Genomic DNA, 12346 nt, shown 5'->3' with positions numbered 1-12346 from the left:
TAATGTAGGCTCATTTCCCGTAAACACTCAATTTTTGATTAGTATGTCCTTTGCTGTTTAGATTGTGGATTCCTTTTAGCTCGTTTGTTTCTTTTTTGTCATATAACATTTTCACTTATATAATCTTTAGTTAATTAATATATTAGTGAATAACTATCTGTTTGTTCTTTGAGATTCCTGTTATTCTGCATTATATTCACTTCTGTCAGCTGCTCTAAATATTTCTCGTTACTTTTTAACCATATCTCTTTTATTTCTACCCTATTTTTAAACTCCATTTTCATTTTATCCCAGTTAGTAGCTATCACTTGTGAAGAAATTTCTGTTTTCTGTAGTACCTCCTGAGTAATTTCCACTACCCACTCCTTAAATTCCTTTCTTTTTAACAGGTAGGTGAGAAAGCACAAGTGTCTCATTTTTAGTTCAATACACTGCATTTTTATCATAGTTTTGTATGGGTGTATGATCTAAAACAGTCGTTGGATGGGTATCAGAGCTTTCAATTAAAGCAAATGTTCCTTTGAACTATAATTTCTGTCCAGACTAGAACAATTACTACACCTTGTGGAATAATATTTAAATTCTGTCCAAGTTCCTAATACTGGCATCGGGTCTTCAGAAATCTTTTTTTTATATTTTCCCCCTTCTCAGTCCCCCTGAAACATCCTCACTATGGCAAATCAAGTTCCAGTCATCTCCTATAAGTAATATTCCTTGCTGAAAGCTGATTATTTTCCCAATGTTTTCTTAAGCTCCACAGTAGCAGCTTTTGGTGGAATATAAATACATGCCAGTTTAATCCCCCTCTTTTGCCACAGATCTACCATTATTGTCTTTTTCCCCTCTTCTGTCACTGTTGGAGCCCCTCTAGCAATCAGCATTATTCTTCTTCTTTTCCTTTGTCCCTGATGCTCTGCTGAATATCAGTCCTTTTTGTCAAATTCACATGTTCATTTCTTTCCAAATGCATATGCCACAGCATTGCTATTTGCAATCTGCATTTCTCAGTATAATTCAATACTCTATCCTTTTTGTCTATACCTGTAAGGCCATTTACATTCCAAGATAATATGGATAGCATAGCCATAGTGATAAGCTATTGTTCCCATCCTAATATACATGACATTTTTTTGAATGAGTATTTCTGACCCTTGTACATGCACACACTAATGTTTGGCAGGCTGATCATTTAAACAATTGTTTCTTCTCATCTCCTTTTGAAACTGTCACATTTTTCAAGACTTTTGATTTTAATGAAAATTCTCAAAAAAAAAAAAAAAAACTAAATACATTTTCAGAATACCCCCCATCTCCTGTTAACTTAGGGCAAACAGACAAGACTATGTAAATCTTCAAAAAAATGAAGGTTAGCCTTCCAGATAATTACAATTGCCCCAAATCGAAACCTGCACCCACAAGCAGCACTGAACCCAAACTAAGGGGAACCCATGCTAAAACACATGCCACAACCAGTGTCCCCACCAACACCAACTAGTGTCCTTTCTTCTCCCATATCCAGTCGCTCCATTATGTGAAAACAGCCCACATGCTTTCAAAAGATGTTAATTTTTAGCCTCAAGTAAAAGTGCACTGAGTATCTTTAAATAAAACCAAATTGTACATTATTCTGTTAAATGCATTAAAGTATTGAGGCTGCTAGGGAGACTGCTATCTCTAATTCATGTCTCATAATTTCAAGCTTTATTTTTCACTGGATGGTTTGCCTTTGTACCTTTAAATTCTGCATTTCTCTCAGCACAGAACTCTCAAGATTAATATCTTGCACCTGCAGACAGCTCGTCTCCATGTAAAAGTAGTCAGCAGTGAGAAAAAAAAGAAAAATGGCTAACATCTCTGCAGGTTTATGAAGAAATCTTTGTAAGTTTCACTCAGAAGAGACTGTACAGCTATCTTTGACTGCAGACTTGACTCCCACTGAGAACATTTGCTAATGGGAAAAATCAGGCCAATATCCCTACAGATACAAGGAAATAGCATTTTTCATGGTTTTCATTATTTTGTTTTATTATTTAAGCCTACTTGTTATAGCTTAAGTCACCCTTGTAAAAATAATATTATCTTAACTCTACATATAATCTTTTATACACCACCCTCACCCCAGCAGCACAGGATATTAACTTATCTTGCTTCTGTCCAGGTTTTTATCTCTTGTTATACTGTAAAGCCTATATTTGTTACAACTAAAAATGCACTTGTTTACTTTAATATCTTTAACACACACAACAGTCACCGAAAAGACTCCCCCCACACTTTTAAAACACTCCCTGATGCTCACTCTATTAAAACCACTTTATTGTATACCATGTAGTTTATATCATAAAAATGTTTTATAAAACTACTAATAAGAACAAAACAGGTTTACTTACAGTTTAGGTATATGCTTTACAGTCCACACATACGTTTAACAAAGGCAACAAAAGTCCAGTGTTTCTCAACTACTTTTTTCCTTACAAAGTCACATTTCAAAAATGTGACTGATACTTTATAGTCTCCCATTTATTCATTAATTTCAGTGTTGCTGGTCTTCATCTTGATCATCTCCATTGCCCATTACCAGACTCTGAAGTCCAAGGTACTTGTGATTAGTCATCTCCTGTGCTTTCTTCTGTCACTCAAGTATTTGCATTTGAAACATTGGAAAATATTTAACTGTCAAAGTCTCTCTGAGTGCTTTATTGTTAAAAATGAAATGCATAGTCTCCTGTTTGCTAGTTCACTTTTTGTTGTGTAAACTTTTTTTATATCCTCTTTAGCTTGTTCTCCATCTAAAAATGTATTTGATCCTCCAGGAAAAATATTCTGAAGATAGCTGGATACAACAGCTCAAATGTCACACCTGCCTCTTGACATTCCCTGATTGCTGGGATACATTTGTTTCTTTTCTGCCTAGTGTACACTGAATAATCATTTTCCACAAACATGCTGCTGTCTCAGATGTTTAATATTTTTCCCTTCTTCCACAATTTTGTCAGGATCAACTCTTTCTGCTGATAAGATTGCATCTTTACTAATATAGGTCTTGTCTGCTTTCTCATGGCTGGGTTTGGAACATACACTCAGTGTACCCTTTCAGTTATCAAATCCTGCTGTGAAATACCAGCCCAGTTACTTATCTGTACTTTCATTAAATTAATACAATCTGTTCCTTCCAGTTCCTCTGGTATGGCAGAAAATCTCATGTTTTCTCTGTATGCTCTGTCTTCTAACTCTACAGTTTTTTAAACATTTCTTCTTGAGCAGTCTCATACTCAGACAGCTTTTTTATTAATTTCACACACTGATTTTTTGCAGTTTTATCAGTTCTTCTGAATAGCTGCATAAACCTTCTTCAAAAAATTCCAGCATTTTGTCATTTGAGTTGATATATTCCTTCAATGTTTTCTCTGAGTATATTTGATTTATTTTTTCCTCTACATTACCAGGAGCCTTCCCTTCTACTAAAACTGAAGCTGGAGCTGCTTTTTTGCTTAACAGCTGAATGCGTCTTCCCAGCCAGTGTTTTTTCTTCACCTTTTCCAATTTATTTTCTTTCAGCTTCTCTGTATTTCTTCTTTGCTGGAATCCAAGCAGGGTACTTACTAACAAATAACTGAATTTTACACAAATGAGTTTCTCTTAAAAATACAGTTTCACTAGCTGCTGTTTCTCAGTTTCTGTTTTCACACCTGGAGAGCTGAAATTAAGCTGTTTGTCAATGTGCAGCCACCTTGAAGATTGAGGAAGTCGGACATGTCAACAACTGGCAGTGTAGGTCAGCCAGCTTATTGAGGGATAGTTGATGTCCCCCAGTAAAAAGTTGTTGAGTTGAATGGGGATAACAGCTAAGGTGTTAAGATAGCTGTCATTCTGACAAGGGTCATTAGAGGATGTTTTATAGCTAGGTATATAGCAGTAATTTATTTAAGATGATTCAAACATTTATGACTTCATATTTGGTATCCTGAGGAATTTGTCTTTTGCGGGGATGATGTCCTTGATGTATGGTGATAACTCCACCACAATTGTCAGTAGGTTTGGAGACATAATGGACACTAAACCCAAGAAAACGGGGAGTGCTTTCGTTGCTTTGACACCTTATCTCTATAACTGTACATATATAATGTGTTTAAGTTGCAGGAAAGCCCCGGTTCTAGGACTATTTTGTTTAGACTGGAGTTGACTAAAGTCATGTTCATGTGGTCCAAATTAGAATATACTAGTTTATAATGTCCAGGAGATGGACTTTGCTACCCCCATAGTGCCTTTTTTAGGCAAAGCCTTGGCCAGAATGTAAAAGCCTTGGTAAGAGAGATACAGGCCAACCCTGAAAAACTTGATAGCAGTTTCATCACAAGCTGACAGTCTGGAATCTCGAGAATGACATCAGCTGGGTCTATATCATAATGTCAGTTGCAGAAATATTTGATGCTCTAAACATCGAATGGATGACATTGAATGTCAAAAAACCCATCAAACATATTTTTTCAGGGTGGCAAGCCCCCTTGAGCCCTCCACAGCCCATGCTAACTATATATATGTATATATATATATATATATATATCTACACAAACACACACACACACACACACACACACACACACACACACACATATGCAACTCTGAGATTGCAGTGCAGCAGGGAAAGGTCGCGACCCTACCCCACACCCACCGTACTGTGATCTCCGGAAAACAACTACTTCCATATGATGTTGGCTGGTCGATGCTTTTAGTGTCATCTATGTCTGCAGCCCACATTCCAAAGTAGGCTTGACACCAGCTGCATAGACAATTGTTAAAGCCAGTTAGCATTCTTTGAACGTAGGAGGTGATATAAAAGTATGAGTTGAGATGGAATAATCATTGCCTGATCTTGGGCAGGTATTACTTAATTTCTTAGTCTGAATGTACATGGGTGAGGGAAAATGGGAATAGTATTAATGTAAATACAGAAAGCATTTGACTAGTTGAATTGGGACTTTGAATAAAATACAGTTAGCTATGTCAGTGGGAGGCAGGTAGGTTATTTAATGGTATATTAAACAAGGCTAACTTCGAAAAAAAAATAGCCAAGGATTCAAAAGATAACCACAAAACCTTCTTTAGCTATGTTAAGAATCTAAGTGGCAACTTGCAGATATGCACTGAACTAGTGCAAAATAGCACAAAATATACTGAACCTACTGATATTGCCAACAACCTGGCAGATAGATTCAGTGCAAATTTCACCCCCTCTCACCTCCAAAAGGGCCCACAACAATAGTGGAAAAGTGTAGTGTCCCAAAACTCACAGACGCACAGATGAAAACAGCCCTTTCAAAAGCCAAAAACACAGCATCAATGGGACCAGATGGTGTCCCAGGCTGCGTCTTGCACGAACTACAGAACCAACTAACCCCCCCACCTAAACACGCTGTTCAACCTCAGCCTCTCCACAGGCTACGTGCCCATAGAATGGCGCACAGCAACGGTTATTCCTCTCCACAAAGGAGGGGCCACAACTGACCCTGGTAACTATCGCCCCATAAGCCTGACTAGCCTGGTCTGCAAGGCTATGGAGCGCATCATCATGGAACTCATTAACAGAGACATTGGTAACCTCCAAACACTTGACCTGACCCAGTTCGGCTTTGTTAAGGGCAGATCATGCCTACTAAACCTGGTTGACGTCTTCGAGACAGTCACCAAGGCCATAGACGAGGGAAAGGTGGTTCACACAGCCTACCTTGACCTCACCAAGGCTTTCGACACCATTCCCCACTCGGGTATTACAGAAAAACTCATCAGCCTGAACATAAACCCCCACATCATGAGATGGGTTGCCAACTGGCTTACAGCCAGAACTCGCACGGTAAAAATAGCAGGGTCCAGGTTCGACTCTAAAACAGTCACAGGTGGTCTCCCGCAAGGCTTGGTCCTGGGACCCCTACTGCTCGGCATATACTTCTCAGAAATACAGGCAAACACAGGAGGAATATGGCTAACCAAGTTCGCCGATGACTGCAAACTGGGAGCCATAATTGACTCTGTGGCTGACACGGACATCCTCCAAAAGGGCCTTACTGAGACAGACACCTGTTGTCAGTCATGGCCTCAAGCTAAATGCCAAAAAATGCATAGTCATCCCATTTGGGAAAAACAAAACACCCACAAATTACCACATAGGTGGCAGCCCCCTTAATACAGAAGAGGTAATAAGAGATCTGGGGACCCAGGTAGATAGTAATCTCTCCTTTGACAATCATATTGCCAAAGTAGTTAGGAAATCCTTCTATGTGGCTCATATAATTACTAAAGGGTTTGCATCTGGAAATAAAGATGTTATAGTGCCCCTCTACTCGTCACTCATTAGACCCATCATAGAGTACAGTGCCCCACTTGGGATGTACCTCACAAGACACTTCCAACAGCTTTAAGACCACAGAAGTGCCTCAACATGAGGATTACTGGCCTCAAACATATGTCCTATGCAGCCCGACTAAAAAAACTCCGGCTGTACTCAGCGGCATATCGCTTACTCAGAGGTGATCTCTGCCTGTCTTACAAAGCCATGTTCAACTCAGAATTGATGGACATGCTCCACCTAAAGAAATCCAAATCACTGCGAGCCACACGCTCTAGTGAGCTAAACCTCGCCACAGCAATAAATAGAGTATGCTGGAGGGATAGATTCCTGTCACAGAGACTCCCCGTGCTTTGGAACAAATTTCCAAATTACATTAGGCAGAGCCCCTCACTAACACTCTTCGAGAGAAACCTTGACGAGTGGATGGGTAACAGAAAATACACTCCTGGCATCACTTCATCGGCTCTGCTTGACAGAGGATCAGTTAATTAATCAATGGGGTGGCGAAAGTCAACACACTCTGGCTAGGCTTATAAATGCCCTCGGGCAGATAGCCTAGTACCTCCCTATGAACCTGTGAACCTACATGTGCACTGTATATGGGACCTGGTTTAAAATAAGGATTCACAAGGGCTTTTCAGACGGAATGAATTTAGGAAGAACATGAGAGAGAGCTGCTGTCTGTCACCTTCATTGTTTACTCTGGCAGTGGATGATGCATTAGGTGGTAGGTCTTTTTAAGAGGAAAATGAGAAAGTGAAGGGGGGGGGTAGCAGCTTAAATGTGTTTACAGATGTTGGAAGAGGATGTGTGAAATCCCCAGCTGGTGGGATACTGACTTTTTTCCCTCAGAAATTACTAGTGATTTCATTTGGAGTAGGAATGATAGAAAATATAGTGTAGGAGAAAATAAGTACTTATAAACCCAGGTGTATCCCTTGGTTATGGAAGAGATAAAGAGGTATTGGGACATTATTAATAGGACATTTTGGGAGATTGCGTGACAAATTATCAAGGGAGGTAATATTTTTGGGGAGACAAATAGAGTGTGGGTAATGGTGCTGTCAAGGGTTCTAGATATGTTTTGACATTTGCCTACCAGGCCCCAAGCCAAGAAGTTGGTATTCATACAGAAATATGTGAAGGATTTGTGTGGATGGGGAAACACAGGAAATCATTTTTGATGGAAGGTTCAAAGTAAATAGGAAGATATGTGACTGGGGTTTACCAGATTTCAGAAGATATTAGTGGCTGTTGATACCATATAAATGTTAATTGGGAATGGAGATCAGTCCTTAAGGTGATATGTATGAGAGAACAGGGCAGCTGAAAAGGAAACAATGCGAGTTTGAAGAATGGAGGAGGCTACAGACAAGGAAGTAAGCTGCTTAAATGTTCGTGGGGGACATGGGGAGGGTTTAGTCAGAGAAGGCTGATGAAAAAGGCAGGCAGTGTTAGATGGAAGGCATAACATTGGTAGGCTGCACAGAACTGGGGACTTGATAGAGAAAGAGAAGTGTCCTCTGTTCGTATAATGGCCATAGGGAAAGTTATGGACTGGGAAAAGGGAAATGATGTGCACTCGAGAATGGACAAGAAAGAAAAACAGTATTGCAAAAGAAAAAGAGGGGGGAACTCGACAATAAAGTCATAGGAATTGTGCAGGGTGAGGAAGTGGAGTGATATATAGACATTTGGAAGAGCAGGAAGAAAGTAAGATAATGAATATGTTAAGGGGCAGGCAGAGGATAAAGCAGAGAATGATGACTAGGGAAGATGAAATGTATGGAAGAAGGCATGAAAATAGCATATGGTTTGAGAGTGATAATTCTGGTGTTTGGCTTGCAACTGAGTATGTCCTTGTATTCTTATGTTGCAGTATTTATTACATGAGGAATGACTGCTGCAGGTGCTCCTGACATCCAGCCAGTATAAAAAAGCCTTTTACGACTGCAGGGTACGTGGGATGTCACGCTTAGGCCATAAAATGACACCCTGACGTACCATCCTCAGAACTTCTCTGCCGCCAGTCTGAATGCCATCTTCAGTCATTGGGCTGCTCGTCTGAATTGTTTGCTGGTGTACATGCTGTACAGATAAGTGCTGCATTGGGGTTTTCTTTTTTACCTTTGCTACTGCTTTTGAATGAGGTTACATGTCATCCAAAAAAGGCAAGTGCCAGTGTGGCAGACAAATTCCTCATAAAGATACTCATGATCATTGCCTTTTCTGTTTAGGGCCTAACCATAACCATAAGTCTTGCTGTATTTATCAGGTGTTTGTTCTGAAGACCCTACGGAGCCACCCTTCCTCTCGTAAGCATATACCTTGAAAGTCAGAGGCTAAAAGGTTAGAGCAGGACATTATGGAGGGTACATCAGGGCCTTCTGCTGAGCCTACAGAGAAGGCTAAAAAAATTCAAGCCTGTTACTTCGGCTGCAACTCCCATTACAGGCATCCCTCTTAAGGCCAATGAAGGCCCAGAGGTACATTTGGATGCTGGCTCTGATTCCTCAGCAGGTACCACTTTATAGGCCATTATGGATTCAGCTACTGGCACGTCCTCTGAGGTTTTGCAGACATCCCCTTCGGATGGACAGGGGGATCCTAGGCTCACTGCTTCAGAAGGATCTCGAGATATCCCACAGATCTTAGTTCGGAAGGGTGTTCCAATGACGGTATCACAGTGCAGGCCTACGTCGGGCTCCTTCACCTTACACAAAGCTGATGTCCACCTAAAAAAGAAGCAGAAAACTAAACATCTTTCTGCCCCTCAGGAACCATCGTCAGACTGGCAGGCCTTTACACAAAGCTTGTTCAGTAATTTCATGGCTTTAAGGTCTCCCTACCTGGCCCTCCACCTACTTCTTCCCCTCACAAAAGGGTTAGGGAACAGTTTTTTTCTCATGAGGAGGATTCCTCAGAAGATGAATCATTGGTTTATTCTGTCCAGATAACACCTCCCTTGGAGTATGCTTCCCCTGAGGAAGAATCTAATGGCACTGAGTCTCCTGGTGAGGATATCACTTTTGGGTAGACTGTTGCACAGATGAGGGAAAATTTTAAATGGGACTGCTGTCAGATGTCTGAGGTGCAGAAAAGATGCTATGATTTGCTTCAAATGGACCCCCCCTCACCATTTGTCATGCCTCCTGTTTTACCAGTCTTTCTCGATGCCTCCTCTTCAGCATCAAAGGCTCCAGACTCTCAATCTCCTGCCCCTAAAAGGTCAGATAGGTTCATAGGTTCATAGGTTCATAGGTTCATACTAGGCTATCTGCCCGAGGGCATTTACAAGCCTAGCCCATCGTTTTGTGGCTTACGCCACCCCTTTAGTATGGGGAACTATACCCATTATTTTGCTGTGCCTCTGTCGAGCAGTGACACTGAGGTAATCCCTGGGGTATATCTGCGATCTCCCATCCATTGGTCAAGATTTCTCTTGAACAAGGCCAGCGAGGTGCTCTGCCTCACATGTACCGGGATTTTGTTCCACAGCATAGGGAGTCTTTGGGTGATGAATCTATCCTCCAGCACGCCCTATTAATAGCCGTGTCAAGGTTTAAGTCTCCGCCTTGTGGCTCTGATGGATCTAGATTTTTGAGGTGAAGCATATTCATCAAATCTGGGTTTGACATGGCCTTGTATGTTAGGCAAAGGTCACCTCTGAGCAGCGGTAAGCGACTGAATAGAGCTGGAGTTCTTTCAGTCGGGCAGCATAGGACAGATTTTGAGACCCTTTATCCTTTTGGTGAGGAACTTTGTGGCCTCTCCAGCTGCTGCAAGTGTCGGGTCAGATACATTCAATGGGGCATTGTACTCAATCATTGGTCTGATGAGTGATGAGTAAAGGGAGACTATGACCTCCTTGATCTAGATGAGAATCCCTTCATGATAAGGTGGGCAATGTAGAAGGTCTTCCTAACTACTTTAGCTACATGGGTGTCGAATGACAGACTACTATCAACCTGGGTCCCCAGGTCCCTGATAACTTCTTCTGTGCTCAGTGGATTTCCACCTATTTGGTAGCTAGGTAACCTTGTTTTTCCCAAGGGTATGACTATGCATTTTTTGGCATTTAACTTTAGGCCGCGGCTCTGGCACCAGTTATCCGTTTCTGTGAGACCCTTCTGAAGGATATCTGTGTCAGATGTGTTTTCTACTATGGCTTCAGTTTGCAGTCATCTGCAAACTTTGTCAGCCATAACCCTCCTGTGTTTGCTTGTACTTCGAAAAGTAGATGCCAAACAAGAGTGGGCCCAGGACTGATTCCCTGTGGGACACCACTTGTGACAGGCTTTGAGTCTGACATGGCGCCAGCAACTCTGACCCTGTGGGTTCTGTCACTCAGCCAGTTTGCAACCCATCTTGTGATGTATGGGTTGACATTTAAGCTGATGAGTTTTTCAATGATACCCGAGTGGGGTATTGTATCAAGGCCTTAGCCAGATCGAGGTAGGCTGTATGGACTGCCTTTCCTCATCAATGGCTTTGGTGACTGTTTCAAAAAGTCAACCAAGTTTAAAAGGCATGATCTGCCTTTGACAAAGCCAAACTGGGTTGGATCCAAAGTCTGCAAATTCCCTATGTCTTTATTTATGAGGTCCATTATGATCCTCTCCATGGCTTTGCAGATAAGGCTTGTCAAGCTAATGGGCCGGTAATTTCCAGGGTCGGTGGAGGCACCGCTTTGTGAAGTGGTACCACAGTTGCAGTGCCACCCCCTGGGTAATGATCCAGGGGTAAGACTTTGATTAAACAGCTGCCCTAGCTGTGGGTTTAATTCCTCATTGAGTTCATGGAGCACACAGCCGGGGACACCATCAGGTCCCATGGATGCTGTGTTTTTGCTTTGGAGAGAGCAGTTCTCACTTGGGCGCTGGAGATGTTTGGGGCTGCAATCGCTTGGTATAGATATCTCTCCTTTGGGGAGGGGGGAGAAGTTTGCACTGAACCTGTCAGCCAGTATGTTGGCAATGTCTGTAGGATCAGTAATCTTCACATCATTTTGAACTAGTCTGAGCATATCTGGGAGTTTCCTCCCAGGTTTCTAACATAGCTAAAGAAGGCCTTATGATTGTCTTTTGAGTCTTTAGCTATTTTTCTCTCAAATTTGCTTTGGATGATTTTATGAGAGCTCTTAGTTTTTACTTATAGTGATCAAGGGTGTCTTACCTTTTAAGGATTTTGCTCTATCTTGTAGTAGCTTCCTCCTTTGTTGTAGAGTTTGTTTATGGCTGGGGTCCACCAGACTGGACGCTTTGCCTTTGGTACAAAGAGTCTTTGTTTTGTTTGGGATTGCCTTATCCATGCAGTCCTGCAGGTGCTGGTAGAAGGCATTTGTAAGTGATTCAGCTGCTTGAGTACTGTTTTCCTCACTGCCTCGGGGCCTTAAAGGAGACCACACTAGTCTTTAGAAGTGTGAAGTCGGCTTTTGAGAAGTTCTTTACTGTGGTCTTTTTATTTCAGGTGGGGTGGGATGAGGACCTCCAGCCAGATTAGTTTGTGGTCTGATCTCACCAGTGAGGGGTACACCTCCGTGTTGAACATTGTGCTCCCATGTTCGTGATGATGAGATCAAGTATGTTATCTCCTCTTGTGGGGATGGTGACTAGTTGTTCCATGGCATTTGAGTTTATGAATTCCAGGAACTTTTGGGCTAGGTGTTTGGGCTTGAGTAGTGTTCCCAGTCTATATTAGGGTAATTGAAGTCACCTAGTATGATGGTGTTTGGTGATACATTTATCCCCTCTAGTGTTTTCAGGAAGGCCATGTGAGGTTCCTGAGTTTGTGAGGGTGGCCTGTAACATGCTACAATTTGCAGAGCAGTCTTGCCTATGGTTAATTGCACCTGGATGGTCTCCGATGCATCGTGGCGTTGCCACCAGTCTTGAGGTGTGGGTGTCCTTGATGAATATGGATACCCTCCTTTCTTGGTATTGTCCGGATTTTGGGGCCGAACGCATGATATGAGGTAAAACCTGATAGCGCTGGGTGCTCTCA

General features: G+C 41.8%; 1 protein-coding gene across 1 annotated transcript in view; it reads left to right on the top strand.

The window, feature by feature from the left end:
* The window catches only part of MGAT4A (alpha-1,3-mannosyl-glycoprotein 4-beta-N-acetylglucosaminyltransferase A), a 2332896-nt gene that overhangs the window by 1671422 nt on the left and 649128 nt on the right, over positions 1–12346 (top strand). The gene's annotated exons all lie outside the window — the stretch shown is intronic.

The sequence above is a fragment of the Protopterus annectens genome, chromosome 5.part0 (assembly GCF_019279795.1).
Source record: "Protopterus annectens isolate FY-2018-M chromosome 5.part0, PAN1.0, whole genome shotgun sequence".
In the NCBI taxonomy this organism is placed as follows: Eukaryota; Metazoa; Chordata; order Ceratodontiformes; family Protopteridae; genus Protopterus; species Protopterus annectens.
Note: the sequence above shows the minus strand (reverse complement) of the source record. Positions and strands in the feature narration are given on the sequence as shown.